Here is a 23813-nt window from a genome sequence, read left to right as displayed (position 1 = left end):
AACTACTGTCCTCATTTTACACATGGGAAACTAAGATTCAGACAGGCTAACTTACCCAAGTTCACACAGTTCTGAAGTTGAGGAGCTGGGCGTGGATCTGAGAAAGAAAATATGGATACAAATAACTCTGTTATAAGGTAGAAACTACTGTATATCCTAAGAGAGGGACATAGACAGGCCAAAGATGGGGGTGCTGAGGATGCCGGTGATGCTGCCATTGCTGTTGATGGTGACGATATTTATGATGGTGGTGGTGGTGGTGTTGGTGCTGGTGATGACAATGAAGATAAGGGTGATGATGATGGAGATAACGGTGAGGGTGGGCATGATGGGAATGATGGTGACGATGATGATGATGGAGATAATGGTGAGGATGGGAATGACAGTGATGATGATGATGATGGAGATAAAGGTGAGGATGGGAATGATGGTGAGGATGATGGTGATGATGGTGATGACAGTTATGATAACACGGATGATGATGATAACCCTCTGGAGCCCATATATTGAGCTTCTGCTTTGTGCCAAACCTTGACATGGGTATGTTCTACTATCTCATTTAATCTCTACAACAACTTGTCAATGTTAGCGTTATCATCTCCATGTCACTCACAAAGACCCTGAGCTGGGGGAAAACCATGTGGCCTAGCCAAGCGCATACACCCAACCTGAGCTGAGCTTGAGCCTATGCCTGCCTCCCTGCAGAGCCCCCGTTCTTCCCTGTACCAGGATCCCCAATCGGGAGGCCATGGGACCAGGCATCTCAGGGATGCTCCATAAGTACTTGTTGAATGACTGTTTAGTAAATAGATCTCCAAGAAGATCAAAACCTTAAGCCCAGGAGACATAAATCACGTCTCAAATGAGTATTTAAATATATGTGGTAATATTTGCAAATAAAAAAAATGTATGTGGTGATGCCGTGATTACTAAAATACAAGTTAATTGAAAGCATGATGTTCATTGTAGCTTCTGTATTATTTGTTTGTTTTACCAATGAAAAGATACTAAGTATTTAACACTTAAAATTTTTAGAAAATATTGTTACATAAAAGGCACCCTGTGCTGAAAATGACAGGGAAGCGCCATTCCATCCTGCATGGTGCATTTAAAATGTTTTGCCTGGTGTCTGGCACAGAGAGATCACCTGAGGAAGGGAGGAAGCCCAGCAAGCTGGGGATCAGGAGTCTGTGGCATTTGTCCAGGGTCTACAGGTAACTTTCTTACTAGACCTGACCTGTCATTCTCAATGATTTCGTCTCCATAAGCTTGACCCCAAAATCTAATAACTTTCCTCAAATGACTCTTGAATACATGATGCATTAATGAAAGAAATAATGAGTGAATTACAATGAACTATGCTCAGGGAGCCCGTTGTTGTTGTTGTTGTTCAGTGCTGTCAAGTTGATTATTGACTCATAGTGACCCTATGTGATACTTGGGTTTTCTTGGCTGTAATCTTTAGAGTAGCAGGTCACTGGGTCTTTCTCCTGCGGAGCTGCTGGGTAAGATTGGACAGCCAGTCTTTCAGTTAACAACTGAGCCCTTAACCATTGTACTGCCAGAGCTCCTTGAAGAGGTATTTTCCCCAAGGAGTGCTTGAAAGTGATGGTTTCTGAGGCCCAAGAGCAAGAATAGAATGCCTGGGGATTCAGCAGGTGCTGGTGACTTGGTTTCAGCTCTGTGAGTGGGGTTATGAGGCTACAGTTGTATCCCCAGGGAGACCTGAACTTGACTCTGTGATGAGAGGTGGTAGCTGGGGCTTGGCTGTGAGGCCACTCTCAGCAAGACTGTGCTCACCATTTTTGGATGCATTTTTCAAACTCAAATAAAAGTTGGCAGATGGCAGTGGTATAATATTCTCACTTTCTCTACTTCCCACAGGCCTCCCTCCAACACAGTCCTCCAAGCTCTTAGACATCTCTGACACATCTCGACCGTGAGACCACGGCTGACCTTTGGCAGGTAAGCTGCCCCATCACTCCCCGACACCAGCAGGCACCGAGTATTTCAGCACAACCCAAAGGCCACTGGGCCATATTTTGTGGCCAGGAGGTAGTGGGGGTGGCCTCAGCCTTGGGCAGGAGGATGGAGCCCCACACTCTCCTGAGACTTCAGGAAAAAGCCCCCCAAACATCCAGGGCCCTGCAGCTGGCGTTTTTGCAAGGGTGGCATATGGCGAGGGAAGGAGCCCTGGGATGGAAGCCAGGAAACGATTCTGACCCCACCTCTGCCTTTACTGCTCAGGAAAATCTCCAGCCAGCACCTTCCTTTCTGGGTCTCTGTTTGTCTGCAGAGTGAGGGAGTAGGACTCAGTGAGCTGGGCAGGCCTCAAGCCAGCCATTGGAGGCTCCAGCCAAGATCATGGGATGGCGGAAATGGGCAGTGGGGACAACACTGCAGCTGGATGCCCCTTCCTAGGACTCAGTTTCCTGTCTGATTGCTCTGTGGACCTCACAGCCATGGGGAGCTGGGGCTGGGCTTTGTGTGCGCCGTGTGTGTGAATGTGTGCATTTGAGGCAGGAGCCTGGGACCCCTCTAGCAAACTCTGTTTGAGGTCAAACTCAGACACTGACAATCACCAGTCCCACTTCCGCTGTCTCAGGGCTGGTCAGCACACCATGGCCACTACAGGCTGCTGGTGCCAAGATGGGAAGGCAGTCTGCCAACGTGCTGAGATCATGGGCAGGACCCAGCACAGAAGGTAGGGTGTGAGCATCGAGCTTGGTGAGGGGCAAAGCAGTGCTAGAAATCAGGCTAACCTAACGGTAAGGCCCTCATTCCTGCAGGAGTGAGTGCAGGGGTCAAAGTTCATAGGCAGGAGAAGCTGCCTAGGAGATGAGGCATATGGGGAAAGCAGGAGATCATTTACCCAGTAGCCAGAGTTGTCAGCAGGCCGGCAGCTGCCCCCACGACTGTGCCACTCTCTGACTTGAAGGCTCAGATGAGACATCAGAGTTTACAGCAGCGGTGAGCTCAGCGAGTCAACACCCTGTCCCAGCCCTGCCTCCAGGCCCTGCCTGAGTCTGGCCAGGCTCAGTTCCTCCTCAAATGTTCAGGGGGCCTGTCCTCCAAGGGAGAAGGGCCATCATCACTGCCTCTAGGGGGCCCAAAGATGGGCATGAGAGTGTCTGCCCATACCTGCCCCTTGGCCTGGAGACCTGGTCTAGGAGGCTCCTGAGTACATGATATTGTTTGGCCGGCACAGGTGCAAGGCATGCTGGGAACTTGTAGGCACAGGAGGCTGGGGACTGAGGGGAAGCTAAAAGCAGCTGGGACTGGCCTGGAGTGACCCTCTGTGCCCCGACCTTGCCCCTCATCAGCCCCATCTTCCCTACCTCCTCCTGCTCCCCAGTCTCCTTGTCTGGGGAGCCTCCCTGGGCCCCCAGCCAGCCATAACTGGGTCAGAGGTACTTTCTCTGTGCTCCCCTGCCACACAGTTGTTATCATTGTTGTTACCTACCACCGAGTTGGTCCCAACTCGTGGTGACCCCCATGCACAATAGAACAAAATATTGCTCAGTTCTGCACCATCCCCATGATCAGTTGCAGGTAGGGTTTTCATTGGCTGATTTTTGGAAGTAGATTGCCAGGCCTTTCTTCCTAGTCTGTCTTAGTCTGTAAGGTCCACTGAAATCTGTTCAGGATCATAGCAACATGCAAGCCTCCACTGACGGATGGTGGCTGCACATGAGGTGCCTTAGCTGGGAATTCAGCCTGGGTCTCCTGTGTGGAATGCAAGGATTCTACCACTGCACCACCATTGCCTCTACTGCCACACAGTACACACCCCTCTCATTGCATGTGTCTCCCTAGGCTCCATTATTGATTTCTAAGTTGTCTTCCCCACCACACTGAATTCCTTGAAGGCAGGGTGGTGCCTTAGCCATTCCAGAGTGAGCTGTAGGAGCCCTTGAGAGTGAAATGCTAGGTATGGAAACTGAGGCAGGGCCTGAACATCTGGATATATTTTGTTGCTTATTCTCTGAGCTGGGCACTGAGGCACGAAGGTGAATAAAGCATACCACTGCCCTCAAGAAGCTTTCAATCTGGGGGAGCAGATGGATGTGCGAATAGCCACGGTCCAGCAAAACCTGTGAAGGCGGGAGGAGTTTCTCTGTCTGGGTCGATGGTTGAAGTGATTCAGGGAAGATGTATCCTTGAAGGTGCCATTTGAACTGGGCTCTGAGGGATGAGTAGAAGATCAGCAGGTTAAAAATAAATGAAAGAAGGGCATTCTAGGCTGAGGGGACAAGTAGTGCAAAGGTGGAGTGGCTGGGACACAGCACAAAAGGTGGAATGGGTGGAAATGAGGCTGCAGGATGTTGGCAGGGCTTAGAATGCCACACCAAGGGGCTCAGGCTGGAGCCTATAAGATGAGGGAGGGGAGATGATGAACTCTGTGGTGCTGAGAGACGCCTCTGGGCAGTGGGCAGAGGCCCTCCACTCTCCTGAGAGCTGAGAGGAGGCGCTCACATTAGAGCCTACAGAACCTGAACAGGGGAACTAGGGCTGAAGTGTCTGTAGCCGGAGAGCCTCAAAGCCTCAGGGGCCCCGCTGCAGTCCTTCAGGTACCCTGACCAGAGAATCCACAGGTGCTTTGGGGTTCCCCAGCCTGTGTTCAATGGGCCCTGCTGGGAACAGGGCTGCTGGACTTGCCATCAGTCACTACTTTTTCCCACCCCCACCCAGGCCATCTCCCCTCCTGACCCTGAAGAGCAATGGGCCACTGGCAGTAATCCTTTAAGGATGCAAGGTTGTCATCAAGTCCCCTTTCAGCCTTTTCTTCTCTCTAAATAATAACAAGCTGGCTCCTGTCCTAGAGTGGTTTTCTGGGTGATGGGTAATACTTTGCAATTTCATGGTTTTAGAGTTTCCTCCCTTGGCAGAACTCAAAACACTTTCACACCTGTCATCCCAGGAGTGGTAGAAAGAGTCAGCTGTGGAGCAGAGGGAGTTGGACTGCAGTCCCACCCCATCACTCCCTTGGGGAGCAGTGTAACTGGTCTGAGCCTCAGGGCTTCATCTGTGAAATGGGGAGTGTGATACCTTCCTCCAAAGGTGGTTCCAGAATTAAATGCACGTGAAAGGCCTGGCACAATGCCCATCACATGGTCTCACTTACGTTCTATGTTCTTCTGCCAACTCACACCCCTACCATACAGCAAGCAGCTACTGGTGGGCAGTGGTGGCCTGGACAGGCCTGCGAGTTTGTGCTTCAAGGTGCTGGTGGGCATGAGCAGTTAGCATCTGTGCCCTAACAGGAAGTCCGGCCAATTAACTTGACTTTTCTTTGAGAAATTCAATTCAGTGGAACTTTCCTGTCACCCCCTCTGTTCCAGGCACTAGTGGACACTGCGGACATGAACAGAAATAAGACAGTCCCTTCTGCAGAATGGACATGTAGACAAAGGAATAGCAATGCACTGTGAAAACCAGTAGCAGCAGAAGCGCATGCAAGAAACAGGAGAAATCCAGAAGAGGGAGGGGTAAATTCTCTAGAGGGCTGTGGTTAGGAAAAGCATTGTGGAGGAAGGGACACATGAGCTGGCACTAGAAGGGTCAACAGGAATTCATCAAAGCAGGAGGGGTACAGGAAGGGAGGGGGCAGAAATTCCAGGCAGAGGGATCAGCATGAGCAAAGGCATAGCTGTGTGAAGCACCCTGGTGTATTGGGTCTCAGTAGCTGGTGTGCGTGTCAGCTGCCCAGCTGAACTGCCATCACAGAGAAGCATTCAAGGAATCTTAGCCCCCAGCCCTCTCTACAGATGCCATCTGAGGGCCACACCCAGAGTCAGACTCACATTTTAAGAGGAACATCAATGATCTTCGTGATGAAGCCAGGCATACAACCTCTAATGCCTGGTGGCACAGTGGTTAAGCACCCAGCCACTAACTGAAAGGTCAGTGGTTCAAATGCACCAGCAGTTCCACAGGAGAAAAGTCTTGACAATCTGCTTCCGTAAAGATTATACCTAGGAAGGCTTCTGGGGCAGTTCTATATGGTCACTGTGAGTCAGAAGCGACTCAACAGCACGTAACAACAAAAGTGCCAAGGCAATAAGATCTTCTAAGGCTTTTCATGGCTGAAGGTATGTTGTTGTTGTTAGGTGCTGTTGAGTCAGTTCTGACTCATAGCAACACTATGTGTAACAGAAGGAAACACTGCCTGGTCCCGTGCCATCCTCATAATCGTTGTTATGCTTGAGCCCATTGTTGCATCCACAGTGTCAATCCGTCTCATTGAGGGTCTTCCTCTCTTTTGCTGACCCTCTACTTTGCCAAACATCATGTCCTTCTCCAGGGACTGGTCCCTCCTGATAACATGTCCAAAGTATGTGAGATGAAGTCTTGCCACCCTCACTTCTGTGAAATTTTCTGGCTCTACTTCTTCCAAGACAGATTTGTTCGTTCTTTTGGCAGTCCGTAGTATATTCAATATTCTTCCCCAATACCACAACTCAAAGGCTTCAATTCTTCTTTGGTCTTCCTTATTCATTATCCAGCTTTCACATGCATACGAAGTGATTGAAAACACCATGGCTTGGGTCAGGTATCTGGTACCTGCAAACTCTGAATAGATCTGGAGGCATTATTGCATCTTGTGCTACGAGCTGAGATTATTGTGGTTAGTTGTCGTCAAGTCAGTTTGGACTCATAGCAATGTTATGTATAACAGAACGAAATGCTGCCCAATCCTGTGCTATCCCCATGATCTTTGATATATTCGAGTCCATTGTTGAGGCTACTGTGTCAGTCTGTCTCATTGAGGGTGTTTTTGCTGAACCTCCACCTTACCGAACTGATAGTGATTGGACTTCCCTGATGATGTGCCCAGAATAAGTGACCCAAAGTCTCACCATCCTTGCTTCTTAGGAGAATTGTGGTTGTAGTTCTTTTAAGACTGACATGTGGATTCTTCTGGCAGTCCATGGTAATTCAGTATTCTTCATCAACACGTTATAGGGAGGCGGGCTGACAGGCCCTCAGATGCCTGTGCCGCATGGCCTTGTGACGCAAGAAAGGGTTTTCAAAGTGCTATGGGATCCTAGAGAGGGGAGTGGGTAACTCAGCCAGCAGGTGGGAGCAGGAGAACATCTTAAAGGAGGGAATCTGTCAACCAAACAGTAATGATAAAAACAATTAAAATAAAGATTATTGAGCACTTACTATGTAGCAGGCACTATTCAAGGAGCTTTATTTGTATTTATTACTCCATCTGCCCATGGAAGCAGCAGTCAAGAAATCATATGATGCATTGCATTGAACAAATCCGCTGCAAAAGACCTCTGTTTTAAAAAGCAAAGATGTCACTTTGAGGACTAAGGTGCACTGACCCAAGCCATGGTGTTTTCAGTCGCCTCATATGCATGTGAAAGCTGAACAACGACTAAGGAAGATTGAAGAAGAATTGATGCCTTTGAATTATGGTGTTGGCAAATAATATCGAGTATACCATGGACTGTCAAAAGAATGAACAAAATCTGTCTTGGAAGAAGTACAGCCAGAATGCTCCTTAAAAGTGAAGATGGTGAGACTTCATCTCATATATTTTGGACATGTTATCAGGAGGGAGTGATCCCTAGAGAAGAACATCACTTGGTATAGGGTCAGTGAAAAAGAGGAAGACCCTCAGCAAGATGGATTGACACAGTGGTTGCAACAATGGGCTCAAACAACAATGATTGTGAGGATGGCACAGGACCCAGCAGTGATTCGTTCTGTTGTAGATAGGGCCGCTATGAGCCAGAACCGACTCGATGGCACCTAAAGCAACATTACTCCATCTGCACAACAGTTCTGTAACATGGTGCTACTCTCATCCTCTTTTACAGATGAGCAGAACTGATGCCCAGAGAGGCTGAGTAACTGGCCCAAGCACATGCAGCTAGCAAGTGGCTTAGGCCGGTTTGAACCCAGATAGTCTTGCCTCAGAGCCCTGGTGACTCAGTGGTTAAAAGCTTGGCTGCCAACCAGAAGGTCAGCAGTTCAAACCCACCAGCTGCTCCTTAGAAACCCTGTGGGACAGTCCTACCCTATCCTATAGGGTGACTATGAGTCAGGATTGACTTGACAGCAATGGGGTTTTAGTCTGGCCTCAGAGTTCATGCTCTCATGCCCTGCCTAGCCCCTCTACGTGTCAGTGGTGGTTCAGTGGTAGAATTCTCGCTGTCCGTGAGGGAAACCCAAGTTCCATTCCTGGCCAGTGCACCTCAAGCACAGCCACCACCCGTCTGTCACTGGAGGCCTGCATGTCACTATGAGGCTGAATAGATTTCAGCAGAGCTTCCAGACTGAGACAGACTAGGAAGAAAGGGCTGGCGACGTACTTCTGAAAATCAGCCAGTGAAAACCCTGTGGATTACAATGATCCGATCCGCAATCAGTCAGGCAGATGGCACAGGACCGGCAGCATTTCATTCTGTTATACGTAAGGTCGCCATGAATTGGAGCCGACTTGGTGGCAACTAACAACAAAGCCTCTCTATAAGCACTACAGGTACCCACAGGGTAGGCACATGTCTGTCTTGCTCTAATGCATAGTAGGCACTTGATAAAAATTTGCTCAGTAAAAAGAATACGCAAATGTATGGATGGATTGGGCTGGGAAAGTGTTCAGGCAAAGAATGGGGACAGAGGGAGCAGCTGGAGCAGAAGCCTGGAAGTCAGAGCACCTGGGGCAGCCACAGGCATTCCCAGGATCTAGAGCTGGGCTCCGTGGAGTGGAACCTGGTGGGAGCCAGAAAAGGAAAGGTTTGAATGGCAGCCTCTATAGCCAGTCCTCCCCATCTCGTAGACCTGGTGCCTGTCCACCTTTCCCTGCAAACATTCCCCACACTCCAGGCCCACCTGGGGAAAGAGAGGGTACCCTTTGTGGCTCCACATCACAGTTGTCACTTGCTTCTGCTCAGCCCTCTCCCATCAAAGGTTCTCACGGGCAGGCCTGGCAACAAGACCACAAGCTCCCTGAGACTAGAGGGTGTGTGCCACCCAAGAGAGGCTCGGGAAAGATATCTCCAAACTTGCTCCTGCAAACATTTGCTTTCTGAATGTTTGAGCCTTCAAGGAGCAGGTTTTAAAGGCCCTTCTTTTCTTTGAGCCCATTGGGCTGTGGATGGAGAGGTAAGGGTGATATTTATCCCTGTGGCTTCCTAGCTGGGTACCCTTGAGTGAATCAGTTCACTTCTCCAGACCTCAGTTTCCACCTCAGTAAAGTGAGAATAAAAACAGCTGCAGCAATTAAATGGAGCAAAGTATGGGGAAGCTCCTCAGCAGCACCAGGCTCAGTGAAAAGTAGTTTCTCAGCTTCCTGCTTTGTTCCTGGGGCCTCAGTTTGTTCCATAAAGTCAGGGGTTGGGATATGTTGATCTTTAATACCCAGCTAGCCTTGACATTCTAGCATTCAAAGCTGCCAAAACTAGTGGACTCTATCTGTAAATATATTTATACATGTACACACATGTAAAAACCACACCCATTGCTATTGAGTCAATTCTAACTCTTAGCAACCCTATGGGACAGAGGAGAACTGCCCCATAGGGTTTCTGAGGCTGTAAATTTTTACAGAAGCACACTGCCACATCTTTGTCCCACAGAGCAACTGGTGGGTTCGAACTGCCAACCTCCGCTTAGCAGCCAAGCACTTAACCAATGCGCCACCAGAGCTCCAACACATACATATATACTATATGCTAATATTGTTGTGTGCTGTCAAGTTGATTCCAACTCATAGTGACCCTATAGGACAGAGTAGAATTGCCCTATAGACCCTCCTAGGCTGTAATCTTCACAGGAGCAGATCCCCAGGTCTTTTCTCCCACAGAGCTGATGGTGGGTTCAAACCGCCAACCCTTCGGTTAGCCACTGAGCGCTTAACTCTTGCACCACCAGGGCTCCTTTTTAAGGCTCCCCAATAAGCATATAAAATTTAATTGTTTTTATACATCTAACATGTATATTAACTTATATTTAATATAAACTTACAATTTACAGCATCGTTTGTTGTGTTTTATTTTGATTACAAAAGGAATACATATTTATGGAGAAAATTTTGGAAAATGCAGGAAAGAATAACTCACTAGTCCACATCCCTGACTGAGGTGCCTCTTGGATATTTAGTGAATTCCTCCTCCACCTTTTTCTATCCATATACATAGATTTGTTTATATGTAAAAAAAACTTTTTTTTTTTTATGTGTATATAGATATATGAACATATACATACAAATATATGCAGAGAGTATATGTTGGGACTGTATCTTGTTCTATCTTGTAACTCAAGCTGGGCTATATAACCAGACCTCTGGGCTGCCGGTCCCATGCCTTGGAGGAACTAGAGCCAGCAGCTGCCACAGCTGTTTCGTGCCCATCTTCCCCACCCTGGCCTGACGGCAGGAGGCATCTAACCTTCGAATGTTCTTTGTCTCTGGCGGGTGCACATTTCACACTAATTTTAGCGTAGCCTCTCAGGCCAGGCCCACTGGCCTTGGGGTCCGCACATAATGGACTCCTTATGTAGACAGCTGCCAAGAGTGCAGGAAGAAGTGTCCCACCTTAAAATGTGCCTCGTTGCCCGCCAGCGTTCTGCTCTCCGAGAACAAGCCAGCTCCCTGTTCCTTCTCCCACCAGGAAGGGGCCTTGTTGATGTTCATGGCCCAGCAGGCTGGGCCCGGCGGGCAGGTGGCCCACCAAACACATCAGCGATTGCTTCTCTGGAAGGGGCTGTGTTTTCACAGGATGGGCTCGAATTTGAGCTGAAACAGCTGAGAGAGACTTCCTGAGAAATTGCTGGATGGTTCATTTGCAGCGGAGCTGCAGCGCATCTGAAATGTCCCTGGGTAACTGTCCCAGGTATGTGTACACAGCCTTCTGAAGCCTCACTTAACACTTGACATTCGTCCAGTGTGCAAATGCCCAGTGTCCCTTTACATGCATTTTGTCCTGACAACAGCCCTGTGAATGAGGCGACAGTGTTCCCATTTTACAGACAAGAAAGCTGAAGTTGAGATGTAGAAGTAATTTGCTCGAGGTCACGCAGCAAGTTGGTGGCAGTGGCTCAAACGTGAATGTGGGTCTCTCTCACCGCAAACAGAGGGCTCTTTCCTTTCATCAGCACCATTTAGATAAGCAGCTCAGCCAGGTTTCTTTCCATTTGCTCTGTGTGTCCTTGTTTGGTGGTGTTTTTCCAAAATGGAAATACTTTAATTTTTTACCTTAAAAATCATACATGTTACTGAAGATAAATATAACAAATTGCTCTGTTTCTAAAGGACAAATCTGATCATGGGAGACTTGCTTTAAAATGCAGGGAGCCTCCCCTTTGTCCACAGGATCAAGCCTACCTTCCTTCCTTTGCCTGATAACCCAACTCCATAGCCTGCTGAGCTGCCCTAGTGTAGGCTCCCCAGTACTTAGTTATCTGTATCATGGCACTTATATTTGTTGTTATTAACTGCCAAATAGGTCCCAACTCATGGAGATGCCATGCACAACGGAACAAAACATTGTTCAGTCCTGCGTCATCCCCATGATTGATTTCAGATTGGACCATAGAGGTCCATAGGATTTTTGTTGGCTAATCTTCTGAAGTAGATCACCAGGCCTTTCTTACTTAATTCGTCTTAGCCTAAAACTTCAGCTGAAACCTGTTCAGCGTCGTAGCAACATGCAAGCTTCCATTGACAGGTGAGTGGTGGCTGTGCATGAGATGGATTGGCTGGGAACCGAACCTGGGTCTCCCTCATCGAAGAAGACGACTCTACCACTGAACCACCACTGCCTCACTGTCACTTACATAGGATTGGGAACACTTTCTTTCGATTTGCCTCTTAACCAGAATGAAGTTCCCTAGGGGTCTGTACTCCCTGGGACCAGACACAGTGTCAAGCCTAGTAAATACACTGGCCCCCAACTCTCAGTCCTTCATGAGAAACCTGAGCTTTAATCCAGGCTTAGAAATAAGCAAGCCTTAGGAGGAGGAGGCTTACTTGGCGGGACTCCTGGGAGGGACCTGCAGGGCCAGGTGAAGAAGCTCTGATCCTGGGCAGGCTAGGAGGAGAAAAACAGAGGAGCGCACCCAGATGAGTTGTGGTGACCCAGACCCTGCCCCTACTGCAAATCTTCCACCTTCCCCGTCTCTCCCCTCCCCAGCCTCATGGTGACAATACAGCCTGTGTAATGTGTCCTCTGCCCTGACAATGGCTCCTTTGACCCAAGTCTGGTGTACTTCAGAAACAATTCATAGGCATCACGCACTGCTCTAGGGTAAGATTAAAGTTTTCTGGGGACCTTCTGAACTTAGTGAGGCCCTCGGGCAGGACTCCCAGCATCCTGCTCCGTAGAGGACTCCTTGCCGGGCCACAGCCCCACAGCCTCCAAGGCTCCAGACTCTGGTGCTCTGGGTGTTATTATAGCAGAGGCAAGGCCTTTGGATTCACACAGAATCCAGTCCTACCACTTACTAGCTAGGAATTCCATCTCTCTAAGCCTCAGTTTCCTCATCTGTAAAGCGAGACTAGTGATACCAACCTTTCAGGGGTGTTGTGAGTATTTTATGGGAAAATACCCTTCAAAAAGTCCAGCACAGTGGCAGGCACGCAATGAGTGCCAATGTTGCTTCATGTGGAGGGCTCTCAAGGCCTTGAGCCTCCCTGAGAAATGCCCAGGTTGCTCAGTCAGGGTGCCAGTCTCTGGGGAGAGGCCTTAGGATATGAACAAGCAAGTCACAAAAGAGGAAATACAGTGAATAATAAACATATGAAAAGAGTAGTCACCAGTAGTCAAAGAATGCACATTAAAGAATAAAGTTTTGGGTTTTTTTTTTTTTTTCAATCTATTTCAAAGTATGAGGATACTGAGGGAGATAAGGAATGGGAAACAGGTACAGTTGAGCACTGTTAGTGGATTGTAAATCAATACATATTGTCTGGAAGAGAGATTCATCAATAGGTACCGACATTTTAAAACGTGCAGACCCTTCAGCTCAGTAATCCACTTCTAACAGGTTTCCTAAGGAAATAATCAAAAAGTGGTGTGTGTGTGTGGGTTGTGAGTGTGCTGTGTGTGTGTGAGTTGTGTGTGTGTGGTGTGTGTGTGTTGTTTGCGTGCTGTGTGTGTAGTAAGGCAGCAGAGCACATTGGTTAGGAGTGTGAGCTCAGGTCAGAAAGACCTGGCTTTAAGCTGTGCGTCCCTGGAAAAGTGACTTAGCATCTCTAAGCATTAGAGTCCTCATCTGTAAAGTGGACATAGTAGTAACACCACCTTCATGGGCTTGTTACGAGACTTAAATGAGAAAATAATTACAAAACTTGTAGCCAAGGGTTGAGCCCATATTAAATGCTGAATAGAAATCAGCCATTTTATTATTACCAATAAGGTTGTTCATCACAGTATTGTTTGTAATAGTGAATAACGGGAAACAGTCAAAATGCTCATCAGTAGGGAACAACTGGTTGAATAACTCAAGAGATGCACAGTGACGCACCTATCCGAAGATCTGTATTTACGGATGTGGAAAGATGCCTTTGACATGTTGTTGTTGTTAGTTGCCGTCCAGTCAATTCTGACTTATGGTGACCCCATGTGTGCAGAGTAGAACTGTTCCATAGTTTTCAAGCCTGCCTTTCAGAAGCAGATCGCCAGGACTGTCTTCCAAGGTATCTCTGGGTAGATTCAAAACAGCAACCTTTCAGCTAGTGGTCGAGCGCTTAACCATTGGCTCTGCCTAGAGACTTTTGACATATTACCGTATTTTTACTGAAATAACACACACCTTCAAAACGTTTGTTTGCCAACCACTCCCTCCTTACTGGGAGGTATTTACTCAGGCGCTTGGAAAAATACCTCACGCGTGCGGGCGGGGGGAGGGGGGAATGGCAAACAAGGTAGAAATTTGGCATTATTTGCATAAAATATGGTATTATGTGATAAAAACAGATGTCAAAAGAGCACGGGAGGAGGATTCCCAGTTACATGAATGTATATATCTGCGTGTCTAAAAAAGTGTATTGAGATACGGTCACCAAGCTAGTAATGGTGGTGATCTGAGAGTCAGGATTTAAGATGATTTTTCCTTCCTTCTCTATACTTGTAGTGCTTTACCTTTTTACAATGGACATGTATAATTACAATTAATCAAAGCAGTAAAGTTTTTGTTTTGGAAAGAAAAACTTGTCAATGATAGCATTCCATTGTCAAGATATAGTCCAAACTTTTTAGAGTAATAAAACAAGCTAACACGTTTATTTAGTGCTTACTGTGCACCACACAGACTTCTAAGCCCTTTATATATATTAACTCATGTATTTCTCATCAAAAAAGCTCTGTGAGATAGGTAACATCATTATCCTCATCTCACAGATGAGAAAACTGAGGCAGAAAGGGGTCAGATAATTTCCCCAAGGTCACAGCTAGTAAGAGGCAGAGCCAGTCTCGAACCCAGGAAGTCTGGCTCCAGAGTCCATTTTTTCAACCAACATTCCATAGGCTCCTGCTTGGTACTCCTGGGCCCCTGGCACTAGGCTCTGGGGATGCCTAGGAGAATCTGACTAGGCCCCTGACCCCAAGGCACTTCCAGTCTACATTGAGGGATGGGGGTATGCCAGGCACTATGGACTCATGGAAGGGGAAGCCTTCCTAGCCCAGCCCAGCACCCAAAGCCCTGCACCGTATGTCCGCCTTTCTTTCTCACCTCCTTACAGGTGTATCCTCCAGCCTCAGCCACATTTGACCATTCCCCTCTCCTTGGTCCTACGATGCCTTCGCATACTCTGTGGGCCTTCTACTCATCCCCAAAGGCTCAGCTCAAAGGTCATCTTTTTCTCATGTCATCAGAATGAAGCAAGAGCTCCTTCCCTAGACCTCACCAGCACTCTGATCCCACCCCCCTCTTTGGGAATTGTATGGCCCTTATCTCTCTACTCACCTGTCTTTCCATCCCCATCTAATGAGCTTATCTCAGAAATCTTTGTACCCCCAGCAACCAATGTAGAGCCCAATATGCCCTTGCACATATTATCTGTCAATAAAAGTAAATTGAACGAAAAAATGAACAAACAAATGGAACTAAGAGTTTGAGACCCCAAAGACCAAGGCAAAGTGGAATGTAACAAAGTTGTTGGAGGCTGCCAAGATGCCAGAGGACTCTGGAAGGCTGGGCTGTCCAGCCAGGAGCCTCTGTGACCACAAGATCAGGAGGCAGTGCTGACAGGGCTGCAAGAACAACATTAGCCAGGGTGTAGTTTCTGCGGCTTCTGAAAAATCCCCACCCCAGTGGGAAAGACTAAGAAAGATCCCATTCAGCTTCCCTTGGCGTTTCCAAAGGAAAGGATGGGGTTTGGATTGGCTGGGCCAGGGACATCTTTTCTAAAATAGCTTCATGCATATTCAACTGCTCCCTGAAATAGCTGGGTGACTATTTTAAGCAGCTTCTACTCAGATGCCCACACATAATACCATCTACCTTGAGCATGTAAACCAGTAAGAAGCAAAGAAAAGGGTAAGGGAGGGCAATGTTATGAGGCTTTGACGGCTTCCTACCACTCCGCTCCCACGCCGTGGTGTGTTTTTCCTCTCAGGGACTCTCTTGCATGAAATTGAAAGTCATGGTTACTATGACAGTTCACTGGAGGAGGTTTCCCGTCCAGTGACCTCACCCACTGGATCCCAGAAAGCCCCAGGGCTCCCAGGCAGCCATAGCCAGACACAGCCTCTATATACACGGCCAGTTGGTTTACTCCTGAGAGAGTCCCTGGGTGTCCATTTTCTCACCATTTGCACACAATCCTAACAGGTTCCCACTGTATTAGAAGTGGAGGGCAGGGGAAGGCAGTGAGAGGCCGGACCCTAATGGCAGAGGGTTGAGGTTACAACAGGCCATCCAGTTGTAAGGGTGAAGAGAGAACAACTCTACAAAGGAAATATTTAGTAGCAAATAGGTTCAAGTCCAGAGTCCCTGGGAGGCACAAATGGTTAAGTGCTCAACTACTAGTAGGAAGGCTGGTGGTTTGAACTCACCCAGAGGCGCCTCAGAAGATAGGCCTGGTGATCTGCTTCCAAAAGGTCATAACCTTGAAAACCCTATGGAGCGATTCTGCTCTGCACACACGGGGTTGCCATGAATCAGAATTGACTCAGTGGCAACTGGAAGGAAGGAAGAAATAGACATGAGTGTGTGCCCTGTGCTGTTTGCTGGGGAAACAGATAAATAAGACACAGTTCGTGAAATGGACATGTAAATAAATAACTGTAAATGTATCTTAGCTCTGACTTTGTTTCTCCAAAAAAAGATGCAAAAAGGGAGGTTGGAAATGCAATGTAATAAGTGCTGTCTTTGAGGTGGGGATAAGGGCTTCACAAAGGAGGGGAGGAGGAACACTCTGGGGAGGGGGCAGGTTGGAAGGCGAGACTGGAGCAGAAAGAGATGAGCTTCCTTTTAAGGCAAGAAGATGGGGACTCTGTTCCAGGCAGGCACAGCACATGCAGCTGTGCAGAGGTGGGAAACAGAGTCTGCTTGGGGAGCTCCCAGCTCAGAGGGGCTGGCGTGTGGGGCCGAGGAGGCCAGAGAGGCACAGAAGCCGTGTCTTCGGGGCCTTGGAGCCCTGCTCTGTAGGAAGAGCTCTCCAGGGCCGTTTTCCATCGGTCAGAGATCCCTACGTGCTGCACTCACCTCTGACGGTTTCCCTACATTATAACTTTTTTCCTATGGGGAAAAAATGAGATGATATTAAAAATGAGAGGTGTGGCTGTAAGGATGAGTTAAAAGTTAATTCCAGCTTCTCGGGAGATGTATCAGAAAAATCAAATGAACTGGGCAACTGGACACCTGGAGGGGTCTCAGGTGGCTCAGCTGTATGACAAGAAAAAGAGATTACTTGCTTTTATATGTCTGAATGTATATTCATATCGTTGGCCCAAAGTCACCCAGAAAGGTTCTGCTTTGCTCAGGGTTCCCTGAGAAGGCAGGAAAGTGTGTGATGCCTTTTAAGAGGATGGCCACTCAGAGGGTTTGAAAGAGAGCAGTGGATGGCTCTTTAGAAGAGAAACTTTGGCCACCTGGAGGGCACCTGTCAAGCAAGGCCTGATCACACGTTACTTCCCAAGTGGCTTCTTTGAAGGCTTCGGGAGGCACCAGCCAGAATCCTGGTACACAGAGATGGCTGCATCCATCTGTCCAGTTCACCCCCTGTCACTCCCCTGTCTGGATGCAGCCTCTTTATTCATCATTGGTTCATCCATTCATTCATTTGTTCATTCATTCATCTGGAGCAATAAGCACCAGTACCAGCTGACTCCAGTGCATGACAACCCCATGTATGTCAGAGGAGAACTGGATTTTACTAGAGCAGTTGTAATAGGATTTAGTAGTATTAGTAGAGTAGTAGGATTTCCAATGGCTGATCTTCTGGAAGAGATTTTCAGGCCTTTCTTCCGAGGCACCTCTAGGTAGACACAAACCTCCAAACTTTTGGCTAGCAGCCAAGCACTTTAGCAGTTTGCACCACTCAGGGACACGCCAGCTGAAGATAGATTGGAGGATCATTGGCATAGATGACGATTTCTTCACTGAGTTTTCAGGGATCCGAGAAACCTCTGGAATTATAAGGAAATGAGCACACGCCCTGTGTACATTTTCTGAGGAGATAGCTCAGAGCTCTCAGCAGATTCTCCAACGGACAGGTGACCCAAAAAGGTTAAGAACCACTGATAGAGATGGGAAGTTTCTTATTTTAAAATAAATGATTTCATCTATTGGTAGGCAAGTTGGTTGGGGGTGTGCCAAGGGATATTCCCGGTTCTGAGCCAAGCTGTCTCAGAAGATAAGGTGGCGCCAGGGACTCTGCCCGTGTCCCCAGCATCACTGTGTACCTAGTGTGTGCTCATGCTGCAGGTGAGCTGGTCCCAGAGGTTGTCCATGTATCAAGGGTGGGGAGCAGGATCCCCAGCCTATGACTCTGCTCTGTTTCTCTCTATCCTATCCCTACCCACAGCCGCTCTGCAAAGCCCCTTTCCAGAATGTGAAGAAGCCCTCCTGGTATGGATGGCATTAGAAAACTGGAAGAAATCTGAGAAAGGGAAGAGCACGTAGGCTAGAATCGCAGAGGTCTACATATTGAAGACCCTCAGTGAGATGGATTGACACAGTGCTGCAACAATGGGCTCAAACATAGCAGCGACTGTGAGGATGGTGCGGGACCAAGCAGTGTTTCCTTCTGTTGTACATAGGGTCACTGTGAGTCCAAACTGACTCGATGGCACCTAGCAACAACATAACAGGTATTGAATGAGGCTTTGAAGGGAAGAGGTAGTTAAAGTTTACTGAGTAGCTACAAAAGTCAGGTTTTATCAACTCTCAGGTGGAAAACCTCCATTAGCTTTCTGTCTCTGAGTAAAAGCCATAGGCCCCTTCTAGTTGCCTTCACAGCCCAGAGATGTGGCTGCCAAGGACTTCTCAGACCCCATGTGCTCTCCATGTTGTTTCTCAAACGCTGATCTCTTGGCCTTTTCACTTACTGTTTCCTCTGCCAGGAACCTATACATATGGTTCAATCCCTCACTTCCTTCAGGTCTTTACTTAAGTGTCCCCTTCTCAGTGAAGCCGTCTCTGGCCCCTATTTAAAATGGCAATCCTTCCTACTACCCTCACCCCTATTCCCTACCTCCTTTCCCTGCTTTGCTTTTCTGAAAAGCACTCACCAACACCTAACATACCGCTGTCTGTATATTATTCACTGGGGTTTTCCCGGTGCTTGGGATAGTGCCTGACCCACAGTAGATGCTAAGTGAATATTTGTGCAATGAATGAATAGATTCTTACCACACTCTGGGCTAGTTGTTTTTACACACTACAATTCATGTAATCCTGTAATAACTCTACAGGCAGATTTTATTTTCCCTTTCACAGATGAGAGCTAGAGACTCATAGCAGCTGGAACCACTTCCTGGGTTCTAGTGTCTTAGAAACGTCTCTGTTTTTTCCCCAGACCCACTGCTGGGAGGCCTCAATACTGCCTTTACTAGGGCTCTTGAAGCCCAACAAGAGGCTGAGTTTTTGCATGGGTCCAGTCAATGTTAAAGGTGCACAGCAAATTCTCACCATCCAGCTGTGGGGTTTTTGATAGATTCCTATGCCTCCCCTTCGACTCCATTATGCATCTTGCATATCAACTCACTCTTCTTGAGAATACTTAAATGGTGACTTCACACCAAAATAATAGCCCAGAACCCAAACGTGATCCCAGAATGCACCAGGATAGCCATGACTTGAGGCAACTTCTAGCCACATAAGACAGTTAATTTGCTCCTGGAAGAGTCTGTCGCTGACCGTTCTCTCCACTGCCACACATAATTCTAGCACATGCCAGCCTGGGGGAGTGTGGGAGGACAGCAAGGCAGGACAGGGGCTGCCAACCCCCAGGGGTGCTCTGTGCTGGTTGTTGAGAGTTACAAAGATGAATAGGACACAATGCTTACCTTTAGGGAACTTGTTGTTAGCTGCCATCAAGGCAGCTCCAACTCGTAGCAACCTCACATATGACAGAATGAAGTGTTGCCTGGTCCTGCCCTATCTTCACGATCGCTGGTATGTTTGAGTCCATTTTTGTGGCTACTGTGTCAATCCATCTCGTTGAGGGTTTCCCTCGCCTTCATTGGCCCTCCACTTTACCAAATATGATGTCTTTCTCTAGTGACTCATCCTTCCTGATGACACATCCAAAGTAAGGGAGTCAAGGTCTCAGGCAATATTCTGTGATCCATAGGGTTTTACTGGGTAATCTTCAGAAGTAGGTTGCCAGGCCTTTCTTCCTACTCTGTCTTAGTCTGAAAGTTCTGCTGAAGCCTGTCCGCCATGAGTGACCTTGCTGGTATTTCAAATACTGGCAGCATATCTTCCAGCGTCACAGCAACACCCAAGCCACCAAAGCCAGACACACCGACAGACGGGTGGTGGTTAGGGGTTTTACAATCCAGCCAAAGCAACAGACAGAAACCAAATAAGCCTAAATGTATTTATCTATTCAAACCTCATGTTTTGTTCCACAAGAGATTCAAGGCAGACATTGGAAATACAATGTAGTAAGTGCCGCAGTTGAGGTGGGGACCGAGTTCACAAGGAGGGGGTGGTCTCTTCTCCCTGAGGAGTCAGGGAGGCCTCTGAGGCAGTGACGCTGGAGCTGGGCACAGGGGTAAGGCTGCATGTCCCACTTGTGAACTATCAGGAGGCCAGTGTGACTGGAGTGTGGGGCAGATGACCCATCCATCCAAGATCTGTACTGAGAGATGGTCCTTTCCCTGAAGGGACTTATAGTCCAGTGGAGGAAACAGACAAGTAGGGAAAGACCTGTGAAGTATCTACAACACACCCTCACCCTACTCCCACTCCCACTCCACCTCCATCCACCCCCCACCCATCCCTATTACTTGCTGTCAGAGTATGGAAAGCCCCCTGACTAAGGGCCTTGCTCTGCTGGTTGAGACAGGTGTTCCTACAGGCCTTGGTCCTCCTAGATCCCTGAGCTTCGTTCAGGTTGCACTGATCCCAATCCCAAGAGGAGTTTCAGTTATAGGAGTAAACCTTACATTCAAACATGGCGCCTGTCATATCACTCGTCCCTCCATGAAGAAGGCCGGAGGAATATCAGTTTTCCATTATATGGATGGGACGACAGGGGCTCAAAGACTTCAAGTTTTACTCCCCAGAAGTGGCAGAGCTAGGAATAGAAGAGAGGCCCTGCCTGCACAAGCCTGCAGCTGGGCAGGCAGATGTGGGTACATGATCACTTCATAGCAGGAGAAGGTTCTTAGCTGGTGGGATAATGCTTGGGCTCTAGAGTCAGATCAAAGCAGGCTGAAACCCTGCCTCCGCCAGTCATTAGCTGTGTGCCCTTGGCAAGTAACCTCACCCCACTGAGTTCCAGGTTTCCCCCCAGTAAATGAGAATAATGCTGCCTACTTTGCAGAGTTGTTATGAGAATTAAATGAGATGATGCAGGTAAATATATGAAGTAAAGTAAGTGATGACAAGAGCCAACATTTATTAAGTGCTTGGTGGGTGGTAGGTTTTACAGGTATTACATTTTAATCCTTCAAGCAACCTACAGAGTAAAAAAAAATAGAGACAATTAAACCTGTGAGAGCCGGAACTTGACCGGACTGCCTTGTTTTTCCGGGTCTTACAAGTTTTCTGCCTTTGACAAGTTGCAGTCTTAACACTTTCCCATCACTTGTTTTAGTGGAAAATATCTGAATTTTCCTTCTCTGATGGATTTCTGCCTCACACAGGTTTTGGCTTTCACAGTCTTTCCTAAACTATTACTTCATTTTACAGATTAAGGAAACTGAGTTCGGGGATTTTAACCAAAGTACCCAAAGCCAGCAAATGATGAAAACTGAAGACTGACTCCAAAGCCCAGTTATTAAACACAAGGCTATAATTATGGCTCATCTCATTTCATTTATGAACCTTTGGGCCACACAGGCTTGGCCACTCACCAAGTCTACAGAGGTGGCCCCTGACCCCAGCAAAAGGGAAACACCATGAGACTGAACAGCAGGGAGTCCCGGGAGACCAAGGAGAGGACAAGTGAATCTGACCCTGAAGGAAACGGTCAGCAGCTGTGGCCTTGGGCAGGAAGGGCTAGAAGGTCACCGGCATCAGGCAAAGCCTCATGGCCAAGGTGGTTGGTGGCTTTGCACTGAAAAAGTGGTGACCTGGAATCCAGCAGGCTGGGCTTCCCTTTCCCACTTCCTTCCTGTGCTGGCTGCCTTGCTGAGTCACCTCCAGGAAGTCATGGTGGTGAGGTAGAGAGGAGGAGCCCTGGGTCTTCCCGCACTCCTGCCTTGGTCTCATCTCGTGACCATCGGCCAGCCACTTCCCCTTGCCAAGGCTCAGTTTCCACATCTGTCAAGCAAGAGGCCTGACTATATCTCTGAGGTCAGGCAAAGGGCTTTTTCAGAGGGCACTGCTTCCTGGAAGACCATTTAGGGCAAATGACCACTTAGCTGGTAACCAATTAAGGATTTAACAGTCATCCAGTCTTCATAGAAACACCCCTGACCTCCTACACAACCTTCTGAGTCCTTACATGGGTCACAATTATCACTGAGAGGTGGTGGCACTGGGAGGATGGTGAAGGGGCAAATCCCCCAACCACCTGGAATGGTGATGGCTGCAGGGGCAGTCTCTGATCCCTAGCCTCTTCTAATTCAGGCAATCATCTCTGAAATTTAGCTCCATCTCTGTCCAGCCTCCTTTGAAGTGTGTTCCTGAATTTTTACTGAGTCCTGAACAATGGTGAGGGTCCAAGTAGATGCTTCAGTTCTTCTTGGTGCAGGTACAATCTTTAGGCAAGTGCACAGCCAATCTGAGTCTCCTTCTGGCTTCTAACAGTGGCCACTTCCAGCCCTGGACCATGCGGTAACCCTTTCATTCACTCATACCCAAGAGAAGCTGGTTTTGCTACACAAAGTTCCAAATCTATGTATAAGACTTTTATCGCTGTTGTTGTTAGTTGAATCAAATCAGCTCTAACTCGTGTGATCTTATGTATAATGTTAGATTGTTGTTAGGTGCCATCAAGTCGGTTCCGACTCATAGCAACCCTATGCACAGCAGAATGCAACAATGCCCAGTCTGTGCCATCCTCTCAGTTATTTCTATGCTTGAGCCCATTGTTGCAGCCACTACGTCAATCCATCTCGTTGAAGGCCTTCCTCTTTTTCACTGATCCTCTACTTTACCAAGCATACTGTCCATCTCCAGGGACTGATCCCTCCTGGTAACATGTCCAAAGTATGTGACACAAAGTCTCACCATCCTTGCTTCTAAGGAACATTCTGGTTGTACTTCTTCTAAGACATTATGTGTAATAATTGAAACATTGCCCAGTCCTGTGCCGTCTTTACGATCATTGGTGTGTTTGAGTCCATCGTTGTGGCTGTTGCGTCAATTCATCCATTGAAGGTTTCCCTCATTTTTGCTGACCCCTTACTTTACCAAACATGATGTCCTTTTCTAGCAATTGGTCTTTCCTGGTGACATGTCCAAAGTAAGTGAGCCAAACTCTCACCATCTTCATTTTAAGGAACATTCTGGTTGTATTTCTTCTAAGTCTGATTTGTTTGTTATTTTGGTAGTCCAAGACTTATCTCTAGTAACTATATTCTGAAGTCAATGGGAACACATTTCTGCAATTATCAACTCTTAGCATTTCACATCTCCAGCTCTAAGATGCAAGGATGTCTGTGGCTTGGGGAGGTTCCAGTGAGTTGAGGAGAGTTTGTTTCAGAGCCTGGTGGTTTGCCTGGGTAGTATGGGTGTTATGGCATCTATCTGTGCCTCCTAATACTGGGGCTGGGGCGGGAGGAGGTGTTACACTACAGTGGAAGGGGATTTCATGGTGTATGGACTCCAAATATAAGGTTCTCCACCTACAAGCTGAGGGGCCAGTTGGCTTAGTATGGCTTTCAAGGCCCTTCTTGATGTGGCCTCATATACTGCTCTGTCCTTAAAGTGCAGGTTCCCTCTTGTGCTTGGGGCTTTAGCCTCACCACTTGGCTTGTGTATTTCCCCTCTTGCTGTATCATTTCATGTGTCTGTATCTTTGCACACTTCTCTTTACCTGGACAACCACCTCCTCTCCTCTCCCATCTCTAGCTTTGTTCTCCTCATAAACTTATTCAAGACCCAGTGTGGTTGCCACTTTTTCCCAGGTGTCTTCCCTGACCTCTCCCATCCCCCTTGGTGGCACCTCTGTACTCCAGGCATATTGCTCTTATTTCCTTTTCATGCCCCTTTACAGTTCTTTGCATGCATAT

The 23813-nt window shown here is 47.7% G+C and overlaps 1 pseudogene; it reads left to right on the top strand.

Annotated features, from left to right (window-relative positions):
• Positions 1 to 23813, top strand: part of LOC111752067 (tigger transposable element-derived protein 1-like) — a 557455-nt pseudogene that overhangs the window by 418185 nt on the left and 115457 nt on the right.

The sequence above is a fragment of the Loxodonta africana genome, chromosome 3, assembly GCF_030014295.1.
Source record: "Loxodonta africana isolate mLoxAfr1 chromosome 3, mLoxAfr1.hap2, whole genome shotgun sequence".
Taxonomy (NCBI): Eukaryota; Metazoa; Chordata; class Mammalia; order Proboscidea; family Elephantidae; genus Loxodonta; species Loxodonta africana.
Note: the sequence above shows the minus strand (reverse complement) of the source record. Positions and strands in the feature narration are given on the sequence as shown.